This window comes from Hemiscyllium ocellatum, chromosome 14 (genome assembly GCF_020745735.1).
Source record: "Hemiscyllium ocellatum isolate sHemOce1 chromosome 14, sHemOce1.pat.X.cur, whole genome shotgun sequence".
Taxonomy (NCBI): domain Eukaryota; kingdom Metazoa; phylum Chordata; class Chondrichthyes; order Orectolobiformes; family Hemiscylliidae; genus Hemiscyllium; species Hemiscyllium ocellatum.
The window spans coordinates 53,311,157-53,327,976 of NC_083414.1; positions in this window are offsets into that span (position 1 = coordinate 53,311,157).

Here is a 16,820-nt window from a genome sequence, read left to right on the forward strand (position 1 = left end):
CTTCACAAATTTTAAAAATCTTAAAAACTTGAATATTACTCCCAAATTTAAAAGAGACATTTTCAGCCATGCTCCTGTCAGAAAATAAGGAAAGGCTGTCACTTTATTACAGATCACTCCTCTTAGTTTTTAACCAATGTTTATATTTCAATTTTATTTTCTCACCAGTTATTAATGTCCTGATGAATTGTACATTTGAACAGTTGTCTTTGGATATTAAATCTTGATTTGAAACGGAGATTGCAAAGAATATCTCTTTCCAGCATGCATCATGCCAGAAGACAATTTCACACCTCTTCCAGTCTTTCCACACAAACAGAAGATTAAAAAAAAACTCTCAGGCTGGAGTTATTTAGTTTTTACTTCACAATTTTGCTTGGTTTCTGTTTTCCAGTATTAAGCCACAGCTGTCATCAACTCTTGAACTTGGTCCTTCACCCAGGTTTCGCATTTACATAGAACTGAATTTTACAGACCAAGAAGGTCACACATTCCAACCCTGCTGTGCCCTGAGTCAGGAAATGTCAGCCTGATTGCTTTAAGGTAATAGAACTGTCAGCTGAATCCTCTGTTTAGTTCTGGGGTGTGCAAACAAAACAGCTTGATGTTTCACTCCTGGCTGTTCAGTGACCCCGCAAAGAAACCTGAGGAATGTTCTCATTTTGGATTATAAATATTCATAAGTTACCAGAGGAAGCTAGGACCATTCAAAACTGTGATGGAAACATTTCCTATGGGATTTTCATAAGATGCTAAGTGACAACAAAAGCAGGTACCTATTTACTGTCAAACGGAGTCAAGGTTATTTAGAAATACACCAAGAGAATATCATGGATAGATAGGCCAGATGAACCAAAGGTCTTCTCCAGCCTGAAACTGTTACTCATAATTGGTGATACAAGGGGGACCATTTTGGAATATGGCAAAAATGACCTGCAACAATTAACTGTTACACTACCAGGCTGTGCTGCTGCCATACCCCTGTGGATTATTCATTGCTTTCTGCAAAGAAAATGAATATCACATTTATTCATCTGATTAATATTACATAAGCTGTTGTTAAATGAACTTTTAAATGTTTGAAGTAAATAAACAATTTTACTTCAATATCTCATCTTCTTCAAAAGCTTGTTCTCCCCGCCAGAGTAAACTTCTACCCCTCAATAGATCTTCGAATGGAATCTGTGGTTTCAAAACTTGTAGTTTTTTTTTAGTCAGGCCCTAATTTTCAAAGACATTGAAGAGGGGAAACAGAGAAAGTGAACTAACTCTCCAGGTTTCCAAGGCAAAAAAAAATGTGTGTGTAAACAAATATTCCAGGGAGACTAAATCTGGTTAAAAAGGTAAAACAGGACACAGATCAATCCAAGCTCAGAAAATATTGATGAGCCCAATAATACAGTACAAACAAACTGAAGAAGATGAAGTCCAGATCCCGAAACTGAGAGTAGGTTGCTGTAGCTGTTTGGGTTACTTCAAGATAACATTGGTGGATCGACACCATGCATATGAGTTGAGGAGATTCTCCGGATATATGCCAGATTTGGCAAAGACCATGCTGTAGAACATGGGTTTATCGTGTGCTATTGACTGCTGTTTATTGGACCAGCTCTTAGAAGGAGAGAAGTTGAAATTCTTCATGAGGAAGATAGAATCATACAGCATAGAAGCAGGCCTATTGGCCTATTATGTCTATGCTGACCAACAAACTCTAAAACTTTAATAATACAATTTAGCTGCACCTGGTCCATTGCCTACTATGCCCTGTCATTTTAAGTGCTCATCCAGATGTTTCTTAAATGTTGCAAGAGCATCTTCCTCCATCACCCTTACAGGCACCGCATTCTATATTTCTACCATGCTCTGGATGAAAGTTCCTTTTTCTCAGATCTCTTCTAAACTATTTAAACTGATACCCTCTGACCTTGGACATGTTTTCCATGGGAAAAGATTCTCATGATCTACTCTGTCTATGCCTCTCAATTATATCCCCCCTCAGCTTCCTCAGGATGAGGAAAACAATCCCAACCTATTTAGTCTTTCCTCACAAATGGGACTTGACCTGCTGGTGAACCTGTTCTGCTCTCTCTCCAGTGCAATCTACCATTCTGATTGTATGGTGACCAGAACTGCACACAATATTCCATCTATGGCATAGCCAATGTTTAATAAAGTTGTATCAAGACTTTGCTGCTTCTATATTCTATGTCCTGGCTAATGAAGGCAAACATCATCTATGCTTTCTTCACCCCCTGTCTACCTGTGTCAACATGAGATCTCCCAAAATGTATCACCTTGCAGTCATCAAGACTAAATCTCATCTGCTATTGCTCTATCTACTTTACCAGTTGATCAACATTAGAGTGTAGCCTAAGATCATCCTCCTCACTAGCAACAACACCACCAATTTTTGTGTCAGCTGCAAATGTACTAATTATACCTTCGACATTCAAATCTAAGTCTTTAATGGACATAACAAACAGTAAGGGTCCCAATACAGATCCCTGTTCAATGCTGGTCACAGACTTCAAATCACAAGAACAACCCTCCAACATTGCTCTTTGCCCCCCATTTACAAGCCAAGTGGGCCAACTTGCCGACTGTCCCATGAGTGCTTCCCTTTTTGACCAGCATTCCTGTGGGACCTGACAAAGGCCTTACTGAAGGCCATGTAATCCACATCAATTGCATTACACTCATGAATGCAATTAGTCATCTTTTTTGAAAAAAAATCAGTCAAATGAGTGAAACACGATCTCCCTCTATGAAATCCATTCTGACGATAGATTATCAATCCCTGCCTTTCTGAGTATTGCTGAATCCTGTCTTTCAGAACTTTCTCCAGTAATTACCTGACCACTGACAGCAGTTTAACTAGACTGCAAGTACCTGGCCTATCCCTGCTACCCTTCCTAACAGAGGAACCACATTAGCTGTTCTCCAGTCATCTAGCATTCCATTTTTGACCAGTTAAATGTCTCTACCAGGGCCCCAGCGATCTCCTCCCTTGCTGCCCATCGCAACCTGGGATACACCGCATCATGACCTAGTGATTTATGCTCCTTTATGCCTGCTACAACTTCTAATGTTTCATCCTTATTAATCTTAATATGTTCAAGAACCTTACAATTCCAAAACAAGTCCTCAGCTACAAATGTCTTTCTCCTGTGAATGTATTCAGTTAAGACCTCAAAATGTTCTCTCACTTCATGCACACATTGCCCTTTTGATCTCTCTAATAGGTGCCACTACTTCCCTGGTAATTCTCTAACTCTCGGTTCAGTTATAAAATGCGAGGTGTTTTCCTTCATCGTATTTGTTGAAGGTAGACTGTCTTTGTTCTCCTGACCCCTCACTGCCCTCCAAATTTTATTCTTAAGCAAGTCCCACACATACTGTACACTTCTGAATGGCCTCCCCTGTTTCAATGCATATGCTTCTTTCTTTTTCCTAATCAAACTCTTGATATCCCTTGACATTCAAAGTCCCCTGGACCTGTTGCACTTATTCTTTACTCTTCGAGGAGCACACTAGCCCTGAAAACGCTTACTGTACAACTTTTAAAACATTCTGACTTTCCAAATGTCCTCTATCAATGCTAATGTACAATGCCAAGCTCCATGAGTTCTTACATTACATCATCAGCTTTTGTGCAGCATCTTTGTTGTACTGTCTACAATTCAAAATAAAATTTAAACTGAAAACATTGCAAGTTATAAAAATTGAATATTTCACATCTTTAAGATTTGTGCAAAGTAATATTTACACAATCTAAATGGGCGACAGACAAAGCTACCACCTTGTCTGTGTTTGTGGAACAAAAACCATCAGTCATGCCTTCTCCTCTATGATGAGATTAGTATCTCCAGTTACTGGATGCCAAATTGATAGTGACTAAAGAAAACTGACAAACGTTAGGATTCTTGAAGCCAATTACAAAAAAAACTACAACAAAGTAGCTTTTTCGACCAAGATAAGAAATGGATAGCTGAAATCCAGATTATTCAAAAGATACAGCAGTATCTTCAGAATATTGTTAGCTTAAATTGCAGACAAATTATGGATGACCTCTCCCGAAGCACACACCTGAAAGTTCAAGGACTTCTGGCAATCAAATCCAAAGCTTTCCAGGTGCCAATAAACTGTTTGTTATCTGGACTGTATTGCCTAAAAGATTCCTGGTACAGGTTAATTTGCACAAATGTGAAGAAATTGATTGCCATATCAACAGAACATTGATAAGGCATCAGATAAAAGGTCAGAGCAAGTGGTGCCAGAACAAAAGAAGCAGAATGGATAGTAAACCAAATGCAAACACTAAGAGAGGCATTAGAGCTGAACGAAAGTTACAGAAATTGGCAGAAGGTAGAAAAGTAACATTTCACATGGATTGGTGCTAGGATCATGACTGTCCAATCATTTGTTTAATAGTTTAGCCTCTGAAGTACAAAACCAAAATGTGTGGATGACCAAATATTGGAACAAAAGCATTGGGGAAGACTGGGACAACATTTCAAGAAAGCATGAGTTAATTTGAAGAATAGGAATGTAAATGGTGAACTAATTTCATGCAGCTAAGTGCAGGTTGGTGCATACAGATTGGTTTTCGATCTTTCATGGAATTTGGGCCTTAATGGCTCGATCAACATTTATTGTCCACCCATAGTCGTTTTGACGAGGTGGTGGTGAGCTGTATGGTGAGATTACTGTAGTCCCTAGCGCATAGGCATGTCCAGAGTATGATTAGGGATGGAGTTCCAGGATTTTGATTCAGCCACAGTGAAGAAACAGTGACATAGTTCCTTGTCTGAATAGTATTTTGCTTTCCAAAAAAAATCCTGTAGACTGTGGTGCTCACTTACATCTGCTGCACGTGTCCTTCTGTTTGGTTGAGATCAGATGTTTGGAAGGCGCTGCTGACAAGACTTGAGGAGTTTTGATGCATTTTACTGAAGATACATACTATCTTCACTGTATATCGGTGATAGAGGAATTGCGCATTGAAATTGAAGGATAGAGAATCAATCATTCTTTGTCCTGAATAATGTTGATTCATTGAGTACTGTTGAAACTGTATTCATTCAGGCAACTGGAGAGGACAATGATACATTCCTGTCTTGTGCTTTGTCGATTTTTAAAAAATCCATTCATTGGAGATAGGAATTCTGGCTTGGCCAGTATTTATTGCTTTCAGTAGACAGGCTTTGGAGAAATGGAGGTAACTTACTGTTGCAGATTTCCTAGCCTCTGGCGTGTTCTTCTGGCAGTAGGATTTTTATGATTAATCTGTTTTTCAGCTTCTGGTCAGTTGGAACCTAAAAATATTGATATTGGGAGATTCAAAGAGAGATATGACATTGAAAGTCAAGTCAAGGTAGTTTTTGTGGAGGCAACCATTGGTACTTTTGTTGCACCAATGTAACATGTTTATTATCACCCCAACCCTAAATGTGATCTGGAGCTTGCTGCATATGAATGTGATCTACTTGAGCTTTTGAGGAATAATGAATGGTGCTGAACATGATGCAATTGCCAGCGAATATCTTATGATGAAGGGAAGATCACTGATGAAACAGATCTTGTAAAAACATCTGATAGTTGGTGCCAGCCCAGACCATATTTATCTCTCTTCAGGATGCCCAGCCATCGGTGGGGCTCACCCTAAAGTTGCAGCTTCATTGCTAACCACGGTGAGCAGTGGCAGTCCTCAGGCTGCTGAACGGCAAGCACTTTGACTGGGCCAGCAGCACTTGAGGACAGGCACACATCTTAAAAGGAACTGCAGCACAGTGAGAGGTCATTCAGTTTGCCACTGCCTGAATTACAGGCCTGGATTCCCCTCCACTGGCTGAAGGAGATTAACTCCTCTTTCCATCACTGGCAAGACTCCAGTGACTATAAGAGACTGCACATAACCACAGGTACAAAGGGATTTTAAGATACGGAATCACAATCCACAAGTAGATTAACAAAACAAGAATTATGCAATCAAAATAAAGGGTTTAGTTTCTTAACCAATATGATTCAAGAGCACATCAGTCAAATTAAGTTTCTATTGAACTCAAATTATATTACCCCTGGAGTATTGAGCACAGTTCTGATCTCCACAACTTAAATTTGTTATGGAAAAAGATTTACAAGGGTAATTTCAGAAGTGAGAATCGCTGACCAATATGGAGACCCTTACTAGAATGAAAGATAATTGAGAAATCATCTCATTGCACTTTTTAAAAAAAAGTGAATGTGATGGAATCTAAATCTTGGGATATATAAGTCTAATGAATAATTTAAGAGAAAGGTATTCTCTTAGAGTGGTGAGAAATTGAATGTCCTATCAAAAATAGCACTGGTATAAACATGCAGAGCATTAAGAAAAAGGGAGGAGAAAAGGAAAAAATTCAGTTGATAACAGAGAAACTTGATGATAGCCCAAGGTAACTAATCTTAATATATACTTGTATGGACTGAAAATGCATTTACTGAGCTGAATGGTTCTGTGCCCTCAGATTGAATACAACCCAATTTGAAAAGGAAAGCTGCAAGGCATTTAGTTTGAGGGAATTAAATAAATAACTCTTCCAAAGATCTCTCACATTCATGATAGGCCAAATGGTCGCCTACAATTTTGGATTACTTTACAATTCAACAAACACATAGGATTCCATAAAATTATGCACCATATGACATAATATTTCATTATTATTAGTTTTCAAATAACTCCTTTTGCATAGGTTGATCATGGGAAGTAGTCATTCTTGGCAATGCTAGTGTTTATTGCTCAGCCCGAATCACCCACAGAGCAGTTAAGGGTTGCTTTTGTACATTGCTGTGAGTCTGGAGTCACATGTAGGGTGAATCAAATAATGATAGCAAATTCCTTTCTCTAAAAGGACCAAGTGAGACAAATGTAGTTTCACAAGAATCAACAATAGTTTCTTGGTCATCATAAGGCTAGGTTTTGTTTTATTGAAATCACATACTAATATTTACACCAATATTCCCAAAACTATCACCTGGGTTTCTGAATTACTAAAGCAGTGATATTACCATTATGCATTGCCATTCCAACATAAAGTGCTCGATGGGGTAAACTTTAATGGCAAAGATTTTATGTACACTTTTTCAACCCAAAAATATATCAGACAACTATGGCATGATGCTTCAAGGAATAACATGATATTAATTTAACAGTTTTCTGGTGACTGAATGCTTTCCACATTTCATCTGTCTTAATTTTGAATTATTGTTCATGAGTCCCAGACCAACAGCAAGGATCAGCACTGATTGAAAATTTCAGCAGAAGCATGAAGCTTGTAAAACGTAGCAAATAAACTGCATTTAATGTCTGAGAAATTTCAGCAAAACAACTGTTTCTGGAAATTATCTTCATGCAAAATGCTAAGATAATTTACAATCTATTCCAAACAATTTTATGGAGAAAGGAGAGAGATACAGAAATTGTGACAAATAGTTTAATTTGAAATGAATGCACATATACTTATGTTCAGTTCTCTGGGAACACATCTTCACTATATCATAATTTAAGTACAGTTAAAACGTGGCACTTAAGCAAAAGGAAAATGCAACTGTTGTGTGTCTGGAATTGTCAGGCTTGATTGCACCTGTCATCTGAATGTACAGACAAGGAAAACTGGGAGCACATGCATTTGAAATTAAATCACTTTGAAACATGAAGCATTGTACATAACCTCTTTATGATACTCATTTATAGTTGCTTGCTTCACTGTTATCATTAATCTCTATCATAACAGGACCTCCATGCAGAAAGCAGTGCCAGCTTACTGTGAGGCAAAATGATATGAAGTGAGTTTACTTCAAAGCAGAAACTCTCAGTGCCAGTCAGAGCACCAAATGAAAAAATACTGAATGAAGGCTGAGGGGCTTCAAACAATAGAAGTGAGGGAGATAATATTAAATATAAAGAAGTTTCTCATTAAAAATAAATAAAAATCCACAAACACTTGATTTTTTGCTCCCTTGAAAATGAGAAAAAAGTCACACTGTAAAGCACCATCAATATTTTTAAATCAACCTACCCAGATATATTGTGCCATATGTTTTGTTTCCATATCTGGGAAGCCAACGGAAGAAGGTACTCACTCAGATGATTAGCCATCATCAGACTGAATGGCGGAGCAGGCTCGAAGGGCTAAATGGTCCATTCGAGCCCCATACATTCCATGTATGTTAGCCTGTTTCCATGCAAGTACACATGTACATTTCCATGCAAGCACGCTTCCATGCAAATACATATGTACATTTCCATGCACCTCTGGAACAGGTGGGACTTGAGCCCAGGTTTTCTGACTCAGCAGTAGAGATACTATTAATATGCCACAAGAGCCTGATGCTAAACCACTGTACACTTATTTTGTCACTTTACCAAGTTGCATTTTTCAGGTGGACAAAGGGCATTGCAGCAATGCAACAGCACTTGGACATGTTTTGGGCCTAACGTTTTTCCTTCCTTCTTGACAAGGACAAGTGCAATTTTGACATATAAGCTAAAAAAAAATTACAGCCTTGTATTTCAATATGGTTACACACTTTCTGGGGCTTAATGAGATTTGGAAAAGTGATGGGATAAAACAAGATTTATAAATGTTTTTCATTGCATTGTGAGCCTTAAAGGTCTTTACAGTAAAAAAAACAAAATCTGAAGTACAAATTAGTAACAAAATGCTGCATTAAAATTGATTCAGTAGCCTTGCACCAACAGTAATACGATAATAACCAGATTGTTTTGTTTGCTATAATGCTGCATTTAAGTATGTTGCTGTGCAATCTTAGTGGAAATTATTACCACACTTCATTTCTATAAACAATTCTCAGCTGTCTGAAAACAATTCTTGATAAGCTTCATAATTACAAGCTTTTCATTACAATTATAGTTTGCAAAGGCAATTCTTACCCCACTCCTCTAAGGTAGAGGTGGCAAATTGCTTATCGAAGGGCAAAGCAGTTCCGTATTAGTGTGGTACTCTGGGCTCTTCACTGTAATGAAAGAACAAAAAGACGTATTTGACTAAAAAAAATAGAAATATACATTATAAGTTGTCTCTTGATTAATTTTTACATTTTATTAGAGAATTGGTTTGAAAGTCATTTACGAGTCTCAGCAATGCAGGTACTTCCTCTCATACTTTAGGAGAGTTCATCCTTTTTAAAAAAATATTTATCTTTTCTTCCTTTTGCTTGATCACTAGAGGGCTCTGTGGCAATAAGCTGGCAGTGAACAACTTCAGTCATCAGAAAATGCCTCAGAGCACAAGAAATGAGAACTGATTGCCAGATGCTGCAACAAGATCTTGTGCTTTTTTGACAACAAATGACAGATCAAGCTTGCCAAAGTCAATGCCAAAACTGATATTACAGAATAAAAATTGAACTAGTATATTACCAAATTACAATCATTTCAGTTCAAAGAGCATGCACATTTCCTGTGTTTTTAATCTTGATAAATCATACTTCAGCTTGGAAACATTGATGCCCTGTGTTATTCTACAATTGGACTGTCTGATCCTCTAATCTTAGCTGTTGTGGTAACTGCCCACAAGGATATGTACTGTTTCACAGCAATGTCACAGGCCAAACACACAGTTAGTCATCGACAATTTCAAGTGAAAAATTGTTGAAAGGAGAAGGCCACATCATTTGGGGAACATTGTTATTTTTTTTCTCACCTTGCACTTAGAAAGAAGTTAATTTAGATTTAAACTCAACACCTTTTTCCACATCTCATTCCACAATATCTGTTTGCCTGTGAATAAGACACTTGCCATCTTGGTGGTTGCTTGGGTCAACAGAATGGGATTGATGGAAACATGGCTGAGGGGTGATGAAACCCGACCGCTAAATTAAACCTCCTCCACTTTCTACGTCCCTCCCTAACTATGAGAGTAACTATGTGTCTGTATCACCAAATCACATCTTAGCCTGTCTTCTTACTCTTTTGACACTCTCTCATCATGTTCCACTTCTTTCTCTTCTTATTTAAAACTCTCAACTTGATTGCTCACCCAAGAATCATGAAAATTTTCTCATTGAATAACTTCATTTCCTTCCTTCTGCATTAAGCAAGATCTTATCCCAATTATCTTTACCTCCAATTAAATTCTTTATCCTCTCTTACCACTGAATTCACTGCCTTCTAATCATTGGTTTGCAAATCTAATGCAGAACCAGAGCACTTTCATCTCTTCAGTTCTGCAGACAAGAAACTTGGCAGGTCCTTAAATGCTATCAAAACAAAACTCATGCAGCAACTCTCACCTCGTCAGCCAAATATTATATCCTCAAATGGACCTCACACCTCCATGTAAACCCTTGCTACTCACCCACCACCATGGTCCCTTATATCCCCCATTCCAATTTAATATCAATTCATTCCAACCCACACTCTGGTTTTACATTATCCACAAGGAACTTATCATTATCCATAATGGGCAAAACTCAGAAGCCATTTTGAAAAGAAAAAACAGGTGTGAATATCAATTACAGCCATTCCTTTAAGAAAAATAAACACTCTTATTCAAGACACGAGGCCTTCCAAAGCATTAACAATGCCTCAAATCCTTAGTCATTTATAAAAACAAACATACCATATTCATAACATCACATTAAAGACAACTCATCCTTTAATAACCTCAGACCTCTTAATCTGCAAGGTTAGCATCTCCTGAGATTACGAAAGGTTGTGAAGAACAGCCAAGTATTAAAAGTGGTGTAATGATTACCCCTGGGGTAATGTCAACAAAAATTTCATTGGAATTGCTGAAATAGATTCTTATTACCTCTCAATGACATTGACAGACCTTGTAGTTGTTTTCAAAAGCCCAAGAGATTTAAATAATTCCATATCATGATATATCCACAGACTTTATCTGCTGTTCAACATTATTTCGAAATCCTTTATCAATTCCTAATAAAGTCAATGTGATTAAGGCCCTTGCTTCAGTGAAATTGGGGTCTGTTGAAACACGGCACAATGATGGTTTCTTACCTGTGTGAATTGCAACTTATCTCTCTTCCCTACCCACAAAAGTAACCTGTTGGAAATGGGGTCAGGACCTCTTGTTCAGTGTCCTAACCACTACTTTAGAAGCTCGCCGTGACTGTGCATAAATTCTGGCTGAAGTCAGTGGCTGTAGCTTGTACACAGCAAGCATCCACAAACAGAAGAATGATGATGACCTGATAAGAAATCTGTGCTACGCTATTTGATGGACAAGTAATGAAAAGAAACAGATGAATCAAGACCCATTCTTATTTGAAACAGTGCTGTGAAAATTTGTTGTCCATTCCAAAGGTCAGAAATGGTTTGATAAGGCCATGCAGCAGAAATGAAAAATACCTTCAGACTGCGCTGAGATGTCAGCTTTCATTTTGAGCTCAGGTCCTGAAATCAACAACCTTCTGATTCAGAAACATGAGCGCTACCAAATGAGCACAGCTGATATCTAAAATGTTATTGGGCCCTGGTTGTCTGTCATAACTGTTCAATATTCTCAGCTTATGCTGGAATTCAAAGACAAAATAAAAAAAACACAGAAGTTATCTTCGATAAAGTCAGCTCCACCTTTTTCATCCTCACCTCCAATGAGTGGGACAAGACTTCTCGGTCAATTTGATTTATATAATTTCTGAACTTTCTTTGCAGCAGGTCAGACTTACTGTGAAGGTCCCCAGTGATGAAATTATACTATTTTATGGTTTCTTTTTTTCTGATCTCCTTTCATGCCTTCTCTTGAGCTTCTTATCCATGAGACCCAACACCTGCTGTGTTGACCTTATTTCCACTCATCAACTGACTATCGACCTAACTTTCCTTCCAGACTCCCATGTTGTCTGTAATTGTTCATTATTTCCTCTTTTCAGGTGCTGACCCTCTCCTGAATAAGCCAATCTTGAAACCCACATCTTTACAATCATTTTACAACCTGTTATTGCTTTCCAAAGTCTTGCCTGACATCACCAAGTCTGCCCCTCACTAATTCAGAGCTCAAGTTTTGGAACGGTCTATTCACAATCCCCCACATCTGCCCAACATTACCCCCTTCCTACATGACAGTGCCACAACAGCTGTGATCCTTGTCATACAATAACAATATATTCCTGTGACAAAGCTAAAATCTAAAGCTTCATCCTTCATGATTTATCTGCAGTTTTTGACAAAGCAGACCACGGCACTGTTCTCCAATGCCACTCCAACATTAACCAACTAGGGGATTACACTCATCCCAGTTCTATTATTTGTTTATATTGTGGAGGTGCTGGTGCTGGACTGGGGTGGACAAAGTTAAAAATCACACAGCACCAGGTTATAATCCAACAGGCTTATTTGAAAGTATAACCTTTCAGAGCACTGCTCCTTCATCAGATAGCTAGTGCAGTAGGATCATAGGATACAGAATTTATAGCAAACGATCATTGTGTCATACATTGATATGATATATTGAACAAAACTAGATTGCTATTAAGTTTTTCATTTTGTAGAATGGGTTCCAGGTTTTGATTCATTATTATGTAAATCCCAGAACTTCTTTCAAGTGACATTCCTGAGATAATGTATGCTCTTGTCCAATATATCGCATCAGTGTATGACACGATGATCTTTTGCTATAGATTCTGTGTCTGATGATCCTATTGCACTCGCTATCTAATGAAGGAGCAGCGCTCTGAAATCTTGTACTTCTAAATAAACCTGTTGAACTATAAAATGGTGTCATGTGGTTTTTAACATTATCTATTTAAGCATAGGTCAGAGTAATATCAGTTTCAATGACTGTTCTTCCCAATCCCATCTACCTCTCACATTGCCCAGGAAATGAATCTTTGATTTCTCATCTATCTGTCACTTAAGTGTTTTGTCTTGGTGATATCAACCAAAAAAAACATACCAGTTATTTTCATATCTACACGGATGACTTTCAGCTCCAACTCACCATCAACTCTTTTGGTTCCATGGCTATTTTCAAATTATCAGACTGTTTATCAGAAGCCCTGTACTCAGTAGGTGTAGATGTTCCCTTGTCTACTTCAAACTTGGCAAGACTGAAACTAATGTATTTGATTGTTTTCAAAACTACCTTTTTCTAGTCACAAACTCTATCCCTTTCCCTGGAAATTAATTTGGCTGAACCAGACTGTTTTCAACTGTGACACAATATTTGATCCTGAAGTGAGTGTCCAACCACATATCCATACCATGATCAAGTCTGTGTAAACCCACTTTTGTAACATATCCTCAACATTACCCATCCTGAAGCCCATCTGTTGCTGAAATCTTCACCATTGTGTATTCTTGTTTAGTGAGCCTTGCACATGTTATCCTCTATGAAGTCAAGTAGTCAAAAACTCTGGTGCTCACATCATTAATCACTAAGCACCGCTAACTAATTACCCAATACTTATTGACCTGCATTGCTTACTGCTGATGCAAAATCTCTATTCTAAGGCATAGAACTTAATTTCAAATTCTGTGATCTTGCCACTCCTTATGTTTGGTATTTTCAATCCTGAGTTTTAGGGCCTCCTGAATTTTAATCACTGCAATTATGGTAAATGTTCCTTCAAGACGTCAAGGACTAAACTGTGGAATTTCCTGACATAACATCTCTGCCTCTCTCTTCACCTTCAAATCACTACTTAACATCATCCTTTTTGATCAGGCTTCCTGTCATCTACCTTATTAACTCATGTGGCTCAGTGTTACATTTCGCATAATATGCAAGCATATAAGTCAGTATCAAGAGTAAGCAATTTGGCTCCTCCGTTCAATATGATCATAGCTGATCTGATTGTAACCTCAAATTCACATTCCTGCTAACCTTGATAATCTTCCAACTCCTTGCGACATCATCTATCTAGCTCTGACTTGAAAATGCTCAAGAACTTTGCTTTTACTAACTTTTCAGGAAGTAAATTTCAAAGACAGAAGTGCCTCACTGAAAGAGAAAAAAAAGCCTTATCACTATTTTAAATGGGCAACCCCTGAGTTTTAAAGAGTAACCACCTAGTTCTATCTGCATGTGAGGAAACATCCCCTTTACAACTACCCTGTCAAGATCACTCATGATGTTATTTCAATTGTGTTGCACCTTACTCTTAACTCCAGTGGATGCAAACATTGCTTATTCAACCTTTCCTCAGAAGGCAACCCATCCATTACAGGCATTAGTCTGATAAATTTTCTCTGAACTGCGACAATGTTTTTACATCAATCTTTAAATAAGGTGACCAATATTGTGCGCAACACTCCAGATGCAGTTTCACCAGTGTCCTGTATAAGTGAAGCATAATCTCCTTAATTGTTGTGTTCAATTCCTCACATACCCTTTCTGAATTACTTGCTGTACCCCTGCATATTAACCTTTTGTGATTCATGTACAAGGACACTCAGATCTTTTTATATCTAAGAGCTTTGCAGGCTCTGACCATTTAAATAACATGCTTCATTTTTATTCTTGCTTGCAAAATGGGCAATTTCACATTTCACCACATTATACTCCATTTCTCACATCTTTGCCCACTCACTTATCCCTATCAGTACTTTTTAATGCCCAGTGTCTGTGAAGTGTTTTAGGACAATTTATTGTGAAAGTGCAACGTAAATACAAATTAATGTTGGATTAATTTGAAATAGATTTCTAACACCTCTCAAACCAATCTTTCGTGCTGCATGTAAGGCTGCACTAAAGATTTAAAACAAAATACCAAAACTGCATTTTTTTTTGCATACAAGTCTAAGGAAAATAAAAACACTTGGGATTTCTTTGAATTTGGAAAACTGAATTAAAAAAACATAGGAACAGGAATAGACTACTCAGCCCCTCCAAACAATTATGCAATTAAGTAATTAACAGCTCCATTATATCTAATATTTTCATTCTCCATCCTTATTTAATCCTTAACATTTTTAATAAAGAATAATTTATCGATTGAGTCAGTGCATCACATTCTCCTCAAATTTGAATGCTGACAGTCAGTATTTCCCAGTACAGTGTTGTTAGCACTATGTCAAAAATGAATACTTCTTGTTGCTCTTCAAATCTTGTCCCTTAAAATTCCACAACATCTTTGTGTGGATAGATAAAATATGAGTTCTGTGCAAGCTTGTCATCACCACCTAGTGGCAGACTGATAAGAAATTGATTAATTTTTATATTCGTGCAAGGTTATCATTTTACATTCTTCCATCATCTCAGCAATCTACCAACATAAGATATCTTTAAAGATAATGAGACAATTATTTTAATTTCCAGAAAAATAAATAATTTATTCAATTGTTTCCTTTGTCCAACCTTATACTTGAATGAATTCTTCAGAATTCTTAATATTTTAATCAGTAAATTAAAAAATTGTGAGTATTTTCAGATTTAAAAATTTTCAGTTGTGTGTGTCTTATCTGCTTTAAATGGCTTTGACAATAATAATGGCTGCATAGAGTAATAACTAAACATAATTTAAAGAAAATACATTGTAGAAATCAGATGCTACCTGCACCACATTTTTATAGGATTGACCTTGCTGTGTAACAAACAGAATTAGAATGAATAATGCCTGATTAAAAACATACCTTGTCAGTATACTACATAATAGCTTGCAATGTCTAGTATCTAATGTCTAATATGGCCTGTAGTGCTCAAGAGGGCATTAAAAATATTAATTGCCATAGTCTTCAAATAATTACAGAACTTAATCTCATGCTTTTCACTAATTATTACATGAATGAAAATGACTGTCAGATGAATCAGTAATGGCATCTTTGGTTCAAGTCAGAAGTCTTTGGGTTCAATCCCCAATTCACAGCTGACTTATTCTGCTGTAGAACTGAAGTTATTTTTCCAACAACTATTTGCAGGTTAGTTATGTGCCATGATCAATTAAGTGAGGTATTACTAATGTATTCTGTTTCTCTGTGGTCAATATAGGATGCTGGTGTCACAGCATGTTGGGCTTTATGGCTGTCTGTACTCTTGATGAGATTGAGCATAAGGCTTCAGGGCCAATGGGAACTCAATGCTTGAAGAAACCCTACTTTTATGGCTTGTTGTTCAGATAGAGTCATAGACATGTGCAGCATGGAAACAGACTCTTCGGTCCAACCCGTCCATGCCAACCCGATATCCCAACCCAATCTAGTCCCACCTGCCAGTACCCAGCCCTTATCTCTCCAAACACTTCCTATTCATATACGCATCCAAATGTCTTTTAAATGTTGCAATTGTACCAGCCTCCACTACTTCGTCTGGCTGATCATTCCAAACACGTACCACCCTCTGTGTGAAAAGGTTGCCCCTTGGGTCTCTTTTATATCTTTCCCCTCTCACCCTAAACCTATGCCCTCTAGTTCTGGACTCCCTGACCCCAGGGAAAAGACTTTGTCTATTTATCCTATCCATGCCTCTCAGAATTTTGTAAACCTCTAGAAGACCACCCCTCAGTCTCTGACGCTCCAGGGAAAACAGCCCCAGCCTGTTCAGCCTCTCCCTATAGCTCATATCCTCCATCCTGGCAACATCCTTGTAAATCTTTTCTGAACCCTTTCAAGTTTCACAACGTCTTTCCAATAGGAAAGAGACCACAATATTCCAACGTGGCATAACCAATGTCCTTACTGCTGCAACACGACCTCCCAACTCCTGTACTCAATACTATGACCAATAAAAGAAAGCATACCAAACGCCTTCTTCACTATCCTACCTACCTGCGACTCCACTTTCAAGGAGCTATGAACCTGCACTCTAAGGTCTCTTTGTTCAGCAACACTCCCGAGAACCTTGCCATGAAGTGTATAA